This window comes from Ochotona princeps, chromosome 28, assembly GCF_030435755.1.
Source record: "Ochotona princeps isolate mOchPri1 chromosome 28, mOchPri1.hap1, whole genome shotgun sequence".
NCBI classification, from domain to species: Eukaryota; Metazoa; Chordata; class Mammalia; order Lagomorpha; family Ochotonidae; genus Ochotona; species Ochotona princeps.
In genome coordinates this window covers 24331463-24342904 of record NC_080859.1, presented here as the reverse complement: position 1 = coordinate 24342904, position 11442 = coordinate 24331463, and the positions used below count along the sequence as shown (strand labels likewise).

Sequence of the window (11442 nt, the reverse complement as noted above, 5' to 3'; positions counted from 1 at the left end):
TCCGTTCATAACTATGTGGCAATCTCAGACCACACACGGACTCCCAGGACCTGATCATGCCGTTGGCCTGTGTCACCCTTTCCCAGGGGAGGAGCTGTCTTGGCGTCTGAGGGCTGGCGCCCAGCTCAGCTGGCTGCGGGGAGCCTGGTGGTGCTTGCTGAGGTCAACATGTGGGGACGATTATTTCAGTGAAGTGGTAGGCACGTCACCTGCTGGTATTCCAGCTCTGACATGCCACAGATTAGCACGCATGCCTCTGGTACAAGGCATGTGACAGGCCTCTCTCTCCATGCCCTGATACCCTCACGTCCTCCCCAACATTCTGTACAATCCATTTCCACCCAGGTGGAGCAGCTCTCACTAGCTTTTTAAATGCTCCAGGAAGAAAAAAAAAATGAATAGCAGTGACTACGACTGATTCATTTTGAATGTTGCAGTTCCACTATTTTGTCAAACACAGCCTGGAGAAAAGAAGTCACATAGGCTGGGAACTGGAACCGAGTAAATAAGTCCCATGTCCTCATCAAAGAAGCTTCTAGAACATGCTGGTTTTGTTTGTTTGTTTGTTTTAAACAGGCTTAGGTGTCAGACAGACATGAATTGATTCTCATCTCCATCACTGACTAGTCACATGGCCCAGGGCAAACTTATTAAGATTTGTTATTAAAAATCATAAAGTTAGAGTAAGTTCTTATTTGTGTAAGGCTGAGAAAAAAATTAAATGTATTAATTCATGTTAATTACTCATAAAGAATGTCTGCTATTCTTATAAACACTGAAGAATTAGGATCAATTTTTGTCACCCTTCAGAATGCTTTCCTTGACTTATAAATGCAGACCCCTCTACATTTTCCAGTGAAAACGTCATTTTAAAAACTAGTAGGGCCCAGCACTGTGGCCTAGTGCCTAAAGTCCTTGCCTTGAACACACCGGGATCCCATATGGGTGCCAGTTCTAATCCCAGCAGCCCTGCTTCCCTGCCAGCTCCCTGCTTGTGGCCTGGGAAAGCAGTCAAGGACGACCCAAAGATTTGGGACCCTGCACCTGCGTGGGAGACCTGGACGAAGCTCCTGGCTCCTGGCTTCGGATCGGCGCAGCACCAGCCGTTGCAGCTCACTTGAGGAGTGAATCATCAGAGGCTTTTCCTCTCTGTCTCTCCTCCTCTCTGTATATCTGACTTTGTAATAAAAATAAATAAATCTTAAAAAAAAAAAAAAAAAAAAAAAAAACTAGTGCAGTCTTCATTTGAGAGACTCTGGAGAGGCTCCCAGTCCCTAGCTTTGGATAGCTCCTTATTGGCCATTGTGGCCATCTGGGTAGTGAGCCAGTGGACAGAAGACCTCTCTGTCTCTCCTCTCTAAATCAGCCTTTTGCATAAAAATATATCAAAATTGTAAAAAAAAAAAAAAAAAAAGAAGAAGAAAAAGAAAAAAAACTGTTGCAATGAAAAAATGTTATGCTACCTACCTCCTGTCGGCTATGGTTGCCATGGAGACTCTTCCCCCCCACTCCCTGCTGCTCCCACACAGACGCAGAGACCTCTGTACGCCACGTTCTGCGTGTAACAGAAGAGACATCATGCTCAGTGTCAGGTTATATTTTCATCTGTGACCTAGATTCTCTCACTTGACCAAGAATTTATAGCTATAAATCATTTTGATTTCTTCTCTCTCTAGATCCAAAGAATTTCCAGTGGGCCGGCAGGAGAGTCATAAATAGACTGTAACTCTTTCCGTATCTTTAGACTATTCTGTACCAAGCCCATCCCTTGAGATTTTACTTGTAATTGGGGTTTTATCTGGAATGATTTGGTACCTGCCTCATCAGGGTACAAAAATGCTTGTGGAGGAGAAATAGGAACCTAATGGGCTTTGCTGTGTAGGAACCCTAAGTAGATGGAAAACATTATTAGCCAAAGTGGCGGGACTATATACCATCCACTGACTCTTGATTGAGTTAAAAGACACAGAGAGGCCGTAGGAAGTTAGATACAATGAAAATTGAATCACCTCAACCACTTACGAAGCTTGTGTAAAATGTGTTTTCCAATTTACCTCTAGAAAACCCAAAAGACAGGAGGATAAGGCTGCTCCCGAGTGATGCGACCCTCCTTGGAGCTGAGTGCTCTGCTCCGAAATTCAACACTCAGGACTTAAGAGGTTTGAGCTCAACATTGTGGTGCATTGGGTTAAATGCAAAGCTGGCATTTCATATGGGTGCTGGTTTGAGTTCCAGCCATCCCACTTCTGCTCCATCTCCCTGCTAATGAGCCTGGGCAAACAGCAGGAAGTGGCCCAAGTATTTTGGCCCCTGACACCCACAGGGGAGACCCAAATGGAATTCCAGGTGCCTGGCTTCATCCTGGTCCAGTGCTGCCTGTTGAGGTTATTTGCAGAGTGAATTAATGATTGGAAAACCTGTCTGTCCCTCTCTATATGTCACTGTCTTTCAAGTGGAGAAACTAAATATTCAAAAAAATTTGGCACTCATCTACTTCTCAAAAAACCTTGTAGGCAAAGTTGACTTGAATTTTTTGGGGGAGCATATTGAAAAAATTGAACAAGAACCCAAGCAAGCAAAATTAAGAATTATTTTTTAAATGTTCCAAAAATAGCTGATCAGAGGTATATTATGTTTTCAATGTTTGGCTATGGAATCATACACCAATTCCTAGCTCAGTTATGACACCTACCAGCCGGGCTATCTTATAGAAATACCTAATCTTGTTAAGCCTTGAGTCTCTCATCTCTAGAAAGGAATACACACCTCAGAGAGATGTGCACTGAATGAATTAAGATTATCCATAAACAATGCTGAACATTAGAATTCAAATCAAGAGAGTTCATTTTCTCACATGTCATTCTAAATATAATGATTGTATCAAACTCTGCAATAAGAGAAAGCAAAAAAGCAGGTTAGTAGCTGATTTTGCTTACCTTGTGCCCCCCAAAAATGAAAGCCCAGTGTTAGCGATTCTTCATATTTTGACTGTTTTCCTGGTCAATGACTTTTACAACTGAACTTGGACATGTCTGACCAGGCCTAGTTCACAAAGATAAACCAGACATGCATTCAAGCAAGTTGGACCAGAGCCAAAGGGATTTGCTAGGCTGCAGTTCTGGAACCTTCCCTCAAATGGCTGTGTCAACACAGCTCTGTCTTCTTCTGATCCTTCCTCCTTCATGTCTACATTTTTCTGATCTAAAATTTGTTCACGTTCCTAACGGGCAATCATTGTGCTCCCATCTGCTTGAAAGGCGTGGAAGCTCTTCGCAGGTGCCCAGCTCCACTGAGACATGCACAGTACCCTTTTGACAGCCCAAGCCCCTCACCTAGGGGCTGAGCTGGAACAGGCTCTGACTGAGACCCTTCTGCCTCTGGAGTGAAAAGTGGACAAACAGGTTCTCGTACCTCCAGATCCTTCTGGTCATCGGTGTTCTGTTCTGTTCTTGGAGCAGTACTCCTGGTTTCTTGGAACTATGCGACACGTTTCCTCATTTCCTTCAAGTTTGCAGGCAGCTCCCGGAACAGCCACTTCAACACCCTTTAGGTAGCATCTCTTTGTTGCTTTCTTTCACTGCACAGTGTTTTTCTGGGGAAAATTCTCTCTTTCAACTGGCAAGAGACTGCATGGCCATTATCTTACCTCTTACGATCACCAGAAACAGTAGAAATCTATGATAGCAGATTTGACCCAAGGTGGAAAACATGGGTGCATTAGAAATGCCACACTTAACAATTTGGGAGGTAATCTTTATTGAGATACCTTTCTCTCCCTCATGTACTTCACCCAGATAACCCTGAACACTCACAGCCATCTTTCAGGTCGTTCATTCACCCAGGCATTTCAAAGATGCAAATTCACTTACGCTCAAGGTTTCTATGTGGCCCAGTGGCCTTGGTTTGTTATCCATTGTTCATTGGTGCCACTGGTGAAGTTAGTGGAGTCAGGGCTCTCTGACAGGGAACGCCAAGGACCCCTAAGCTTTCCCCCACATCAGGATAACGGATCAGAGCGGAACACAGTTTCATAATGCATGGAACCATAGAACCCTGTCATCCCTCTTGCAGGGTCCCCCAACTTCAGTGCTCTCATTCTGCTTTGCTGCTATTCTTCCTAGGTCAAGAACTTCAATAGACACTCGTTATCTGGAAAACCAAAGCAAGGAAGTGGTGACATATACTTCCAGCTATACACCGCCACCACCCCACCCACACACATACTCACCAGTACAAGGAAATGGTAACATATATTTCCAGCTATACACACCCCCTGCCCACAAACACACCCACCAAAGCAAGGAAATTTACTCATTTTCTTGGAATGGATAATAATAACACCTAAGGAAACACAAAGGCAATTGTCTGCATGAATTCCCTGCTACCATATAACTGAAATGTAAGCCAGATTGTCTGATTTAGATTTGCTATTGGAAATACAAGGATAATGAACATTTTAGTACATGTATTCGTTTACATATTTGGGATGAATTCCTTGGAATAAATTCCTAGAAATCAAATTACTGAATTATAGGTTATGTGCCAATAACATTTAGAGTAAATAATACTAACAAGCATTCAAATCGTTATAATAATTTGCATTCCTGCTAGGAAGCCATTACTATGATTAGGATAATAACTTGGGGATCCCCCAAAGGCCTGTGTGCTAAAACCCTTCTCCCCCAAATCTTGTGAAAATGGTTAATGGATAAATGCTGATCATCTATGTGTTAAGAGAGGAAACATAAGCAAATCACCATGTTTAGGAGTGGGCCTTGTGGGAGGTCCTTTATCACTCGAAGGCATGCCTGAGAATGTGGCTGTCATGAGAAGATCAATTATAAATGTCAGTATGGGGTAGCCTGTCTCTCTGTTTTCTGGCGGCTCAGGGATCTTTCCTCCACACACAACCATCCTCTGTCTTCACCACACAGTTGAACGAAAGGGCCACTCAGCAGTAACTGTGAACTCTCAAACTGGGAGACAAAATGAACCCAGTGCCTGAAGGATCTGGCAGCCTTAATGAAATGCTGGTGGCTGCAGACATGATTGATTATTTCTCCACAGGAGTATCATTTTGTCAATTTTCTAAACCTTTATCGAACTTAAATGATATTCATGTTTGCATTTTTTAAATGTTTTATTTCCATGATGCAGTTTTGTAGCTCTAGGGATCCCCACCCTTTCTCTCCCTCCTGTTTTCCCTCCCACCCATTTTCCCCTACATTATTACGGTAGTATTGTCCTTTAGCAACAGTTAGTAGCTTAACATTCTTCTGTTTAAGTACTTCATGGCAGTGTAGGTATAGACAAAGGTAAAAAATCTAGTATCATATTGTCAAGCTTGCTAATCATGCCAAATACGGTTTCCCTTATATTTTTAACCTTTATTAATTGCCCATTAATGGGTTTTGTCTGTTCATAGGTATTATTATGTTCTTCTTTCTTCTTTGTTTTTTTCTTTATTTTTTTAAAGATTCATTTATTTTTATTACAAAGTCAGGTATACAGAGGAGGAGAGCCAGAGAGAAAGATCTTCCGTCCGATGATTCACTCCCCAAGTGAGCTGCAACAGCCGGTGCTGCGCCGATCCGAAGCCAGGAACCTGGAACTTCTTCCGAGTCTCCCATGCAGGTGCAGGGTCCCAAAGCTTTGGGCTGTCCCCAACTGCTTTCCCAGGCCACAAGCAGGGAGCTGGATGGGAAGTGGAGCTGCCGGGATTAGAACCGGTACCCATATGGGATCCCAGTGTGTTCAAGGTGAGGACTTTAGGCGCTAGGCCACGCTGCCGGGCCCTATGTTCTTCTTTCTTAAAGATAGATTTATTTATTTATTTATTTATTTATTTATTTATTTATTTATTTAGTATATAAAAGGTAGAGTTCTAGGAGAGGGAGAAATAGAATTTTCACCAACTAGTTCACTCTCCAGATGGCTAAAATGGCCAGGATTGGGCTAGGCTGAAGCCAGGAGCCAGGAATCAGGAGCCAGGAGCTCCTTCTGCATTACCCACATGGATGGCAGGAGCTCAAACACATGGGTCGTCCTTAGTGCTTTTCTCACACTGTTAACACAGAGTTGACTTGAAGTGGAGCAAGTGAGACTTCTTCCCATATGGGATGTCAGAGTTGGAAGTGGCCATTTACTTGCTGCCACTGGTCCCTAATTTTCCTATTTGTTTTTAAGACTTTCAGTGTTCCAGTATTAGGCTATGAGTTCATGAGTCCATGCTAGTCCCTAAGGGATAAAGGAACCCCTAAAGAACCCCTGGTTCTAAGTACTTTCTTTAAATTTACAAAATAGCAGAGAGAGTAACCCATCTTCTGGTTTACTCCCAAGAAGACCACAACTGACTAAAACTGAAGCAGAGCACTCAACCCAGGTCTAACAGGTGTACAACACTCACCCAACCACCTGGACTGTCACCTGCTGCTTCCAAGGATAGAATATAGCAGGAAGTTATAACTGGGACACAAACCCAGACACATCATCCTGACAGCCAAGCCAAATGCCCAACCTAAAGCTGTCCATTTTCCTCCTCAACTACAATGAGGTGGTCATTGTTGCCAAGCAATCCCATTGACATTTTCTGAAGAACTTCATCTGTGGGCGGTGAACCTGCCAAGCCTGTAGGAGACAACAATCACCTAGGAGTGCAGACTCACGACCCTGGCGTCCTCGTCACTGAGTGGGGGGAGTCACCCATACAGGGAAAAGTGTCAGTGCTCTATGTGTCACAGAGCCTCCTAGCACCCACCCCGTGAATCCAAGGACTTGGGGTAACAGCTCTTCCTCTTGTATAAATCCTCACCTCCAGGCAACATCATTATCCTTCTCCAGTCTTTCACCAGTCATTTGAAGTCCAAGAATGTAATTTCCAGTCAGGTTTCAAGTGTGTAAAATGACATACAGAGCATTACAGAAGAGATCAATTATACCACAAGGTCAAAGTGTTTTCCAAAAATGGATTACTGACAGTAACAGAGATGTGAATACGTCATCATTGCCCCTTCAAATAATAAGCTGTAGCAGCAAGTCTAGCCAATATAAGGTTGAAATCAGTGTAGGAGTAAATGATGCTGGCAACAACTGCAAGATAATACAAAGCTATCTGATTCATATTAGCGGTGATGCCAAAGGTGATATTGGTAGGTGATTTGTTGCCTACATTCACTGTTGAAAGAAACGCTAAGTGTTGGTTGAAAGTTTGAGGTTAGAGAAAATCAGATATACTCCAAACAAGCTTAGAGATGTTCTGGATTCTGGAGGTAGACTAACAGTCTTTTTATGAGACAAAAGAAACAGTGTAAATTCCAAGGGGAAACGTGCTTTGATGCTCTCCTTTAGAAGATTCTAAACCCTGTACCTACAAGTGTCTTGCTGTGCAGACAAAACACATCATCAAAGGACAAGCTTGGCGTCTGGGTTTACAAACCCAAGTTAATATTTTTTGTAGGGTATGGATATTTGCCTGAAGATAAAGTATTTTGAATTTGATGAAACATCTTTTTGGGATGCAAGTCACCCAAGAGGATGGAATGATCATGTTCACATTTTAGACACTGAAACAATCACCTGGAGTCAGCCTATCACTAGGGGTAAGGCGCCTTCACCTCGCGCTGCCCATGCCTGTGCTACCATTGGGAACAAAGGCTTTGTGTTTGGAGGCAGATAGCGAGATGCTAGAATGAATGATCTTCTTTATCTTAATCTTGATACATGGGAGTGAAATGAATTAATTCCACAAGGCATATGCCCAGTTGGCCAATCGTGGCATTCACTAACACCAGTTTCTTCAGATCATCTTTTTCTCTTTGGTGGATTCACCATGGATAAACAGCCACTGAGTGACGCTTGGACTTACTGCATTAGTAAAAATGAATGGATACAATTTAAGCATCCATATTCTGAAAAACCAAGGTTATGGCACACAGCTTGTCCCAGTGATGATGGAGAAGTAATTGTTTTTGGTGGGTGTGCCAAAAATCTGCTTGTTCATCACCGAGCTGCGCACAGCAATGAAATACTTATATTCTCAGTTCAGCCAAAATCTCTTGTATGGCTAGGCTTAGAAGCAGTCATTTGTTTCAAAGAAATGTTAGCCAGCTCATGGAACTGCCTTCCAAAACACTTCACAGTGTGTATCAGAGGCGTGGTAGTAACAACATTTCCAGATCCTAAGCCTTCGTGGATTATGCCCATCGTCACCTTGCATGGACAGCAATCCTGTAGTGTCACAGAGTGACACTGTATAATTATATGCATTGTTGTAGTTTGCAGCTTTTTGGTTTAAATGTGCATGTGAATGTATGAGAGAACCTATATTTGTGTCTAAAGTTGAAAATAAATGTATTTAACACCAAAAAAAAATGGACTGTACTGACAGTCCAATTTTAACTTTGTGGTTTCTGTTTTTTTCCATATCTGATTGGTTTGCTGGCAGATGGAGGCTTTGGCTTTACGGAAAGAAAGGATGTGGTAAAGTCAACCCCTTTCTTTGGGCCCTATAGATATGTGGCTGGCACAGGCAAGTTCCCTGGAGAGTCACCTGTAGGACAGAGTTGAACACAGCAGCTGAGCAGCCCTAGGGAAATGTATCATCTAGGTCCATCCTTCATGATGTCTCCCAACCAAGGGCTTAGAAACCATTCATTCACGTTCTCTCAGACTCTTAAAGGTGAAACATATTGAATTCTTCCTCCATTTGCTATTCATTTCAAAGTAAGGCTAGAATGAGAAGTCAGATATTACATTTTCTCAACTAAATGGCCAGCTGTCACTGGATCATCTCTCGCCAGATTTGGAATAACAACTTAAAAATCATTGAGTCCCTGAACGTACATGAGTCTATTTCAGACTTCCTGTCATTTCCTTTAATCCTGTATGTTCCACAAAGTTTAATTATAACTCAGTTTTAGGGATTACCTAGAAATACAATGGTTTCTCCCAGTCCTTGTATTGTGTGCCTATGTGGAATCAGTATCTTCTCTCTTCCTTCGTGTTGGAGAGTCACTTCTGCTTTCCTCACAGTTCCTCTTCAGAATCCTGCCAAGGGCATTTCCTTGCTTTGTACCTGCCATCATGATAATGCTTCCTATTCCCAGTCTCATGACGAAGCAACTAGAATATAGTCTGCCTCAGACCATCATGTATATGTAAACAAATTCAAATTTTACCTTCTACTTTACTGGAACTACTAGTAAGACAAATCACACTTTAAATGGGGGTAACTTCAAGGTCATTGGGACAATGGCTACCGCCGGCCTCTGCACACAGATGTTCCTACTCGCTGACCCCTCCTCCACTCCGACTCTTCTCTCTGCTTACACTATTGCTGTTATTATCCTCAATGTCACTTATCCTTAGAGTGAATAAGTACCACTACCGCTCAGAAAGTATACTGGTTTTTAATTATGCAACTTGTTCTTAATTATTAGCTTAATGTATCTCTGGTTAAATTCTAAATTCTGTGATAACCAAGATCATATTTGCTCTGCTGACTTAAGGATCCCCGGTGCCCAATTTAGAACCCAGCATATAATAAGCATTCCATCAATCCCTGTTAACTAAATAGTAGTTATCATTATTTCCAACAAGGGCAGAAATGCAACACAAAGTGATGAGGTTAGTCTAAACCTGTCTACACCATTTGTCAACTGTATGAGTTACTGAACTGGTAAATACCTTGACTTATTCTCTATAGAATCTGCAGCCTCACTTTATGGAGGCTCAAATATAAACTATGATTAAATGAACTCAATAAATGACAGCCTTTATTTTCACAATCAATATTGGAGAGGATATTGTTTAGGAAAAAATAAAGATAAGCCATGGAAAACATTAAAAAAAAATCTCACCTCATATCAAGTTCTTTCTTGGATTATCATGAGTGCAGATAAAATAAAAGCCCAAAGGAGAAAAAAAAAGCTTCAAGGAAGCCATGCTTGGCAGAAATTCCTGCAGGCACCAACTCTCCAGCGGGCAGGACCAGGCACATACCCCTTCCCTTCTAAACATGTGAGCTCTTTATTCCTTCAGCCAAAAAGGACTTCTCTGGAGAAAAAGCTGCAGGGCCACCAATGAACTCCTAATAATGCCAACACATCTTCTAACATGGCAGTTCATTTCTGGCCAAGAGCCAGAGCTAGAGCAGGAGCATCATGGGAACAATGGCTAGCAGATGCCTTGCATCTGCCCATCATCGGCCAGCAATGCCAATCAACAGCTCCTCAATCCATGCCAAATGCCATGACAAGTACCACCATCTGTGCCACCATATCACACCTGCACCACTCGTGTTGCATGGTAACAGAGACCTGTAATTCGAACCTCATCAATTCCTTGGCCTAAGAGATATGTTTGATTAATACCCTTGTGCTTAGACAAACAACAGTTCTACAGCAAAGAAAAAAAGTATGAACTCTTCAGCCAGTAAAGACATTAATAAATCATGACCACAAGTATTAGCACCAAGAATGTTATTTGGTTAAGAAACAGCTCTCTTCTTCCACTTACATTTCAGGTATTAAAAATTATTCAAAAAACAAAATAAATTTAAATCACTAAAACATTGTGCCTCTTCCTTCCTGAAAATTCTCTCAAGATGCTTCCAGAAGATTGACCTGCTCCTGGAAGGCTCCCAGAGTAACACAAACACAGCCCTCAGAAGGTCCTGCGCTCTATGATGGCCTCCTCTGCCCTGAGCATTTGTTGTCATAAACAGCCTCCACATTCTGAAGTGGATGGAAGCCAGGCTTTGCAACACCATTCTACAATCATGAAGAGTGGCTGTAATAGGCACAGATAAAAATTCAAGACCACAAAAGGAAGAAAACAGATAGACAGGCACTGGGAAAATGTGAGCAGGCAAAACAATCTACTTCAGAATGATAAGAAGCCTGGCTTTGCTTTATAAACAGAAGAGAAGATGTTTGAATCATGTTGAAGCAGAGGAGGGAGATGCAGAGATGCCAGAGCCGTTGCTGCCAGATCAACCCTTCATCTCTGTGTGTGTGTGTGTCCTCCAGCAGAATTCAAAATAGTGGTTGGCAAGACTAAGGAGGGCTCAGGCAAGGTCAAGACAAAGGTTGGCTCCTGTTCCAGGGATTCATGTTGCACTACTCTGTATGAAATATTGACTGACTCCTGCAAACCATGGACTTGCATGGATGAGAGCCATGCATCACGGCCAGGGGGCATCCTGGAGTACTTCCCAAGGAAGACAGCAACTACATCAGCATAACATGTCAAGCTTCATGTGCCTAGCCTTTGTTATGGTTGCAAAGTTGGAGTACCCAAAGTCACAATTGTTACTGGCAGTGTGACTGGAGTACCCAAAGTCACAGTTGTTACATGGCTCCATGGCCATGCTTCGTGGAAAAGGAAAGAATAAGAGAAGGGCCAGACACCTGGACATACTGTGACTCTGGAGTCCTGGACCTT

At 42.5% G+C, this 11442-nt stretch overlaps 1 pseudogene; it reads left to right on the top strand.

Moving 5' to 3' along the window:
* The first annotated feature begins 7130 nt into the window (after nt 1-7130).
* On the top strand, nt 7131-8362 carry LOC101525995 (kelch domain-containing protein 2-like; annotated as a pseudogene).
* The last annotated feature ends 3080 nt before the right edge of the window (nt 8363-11442 follow it).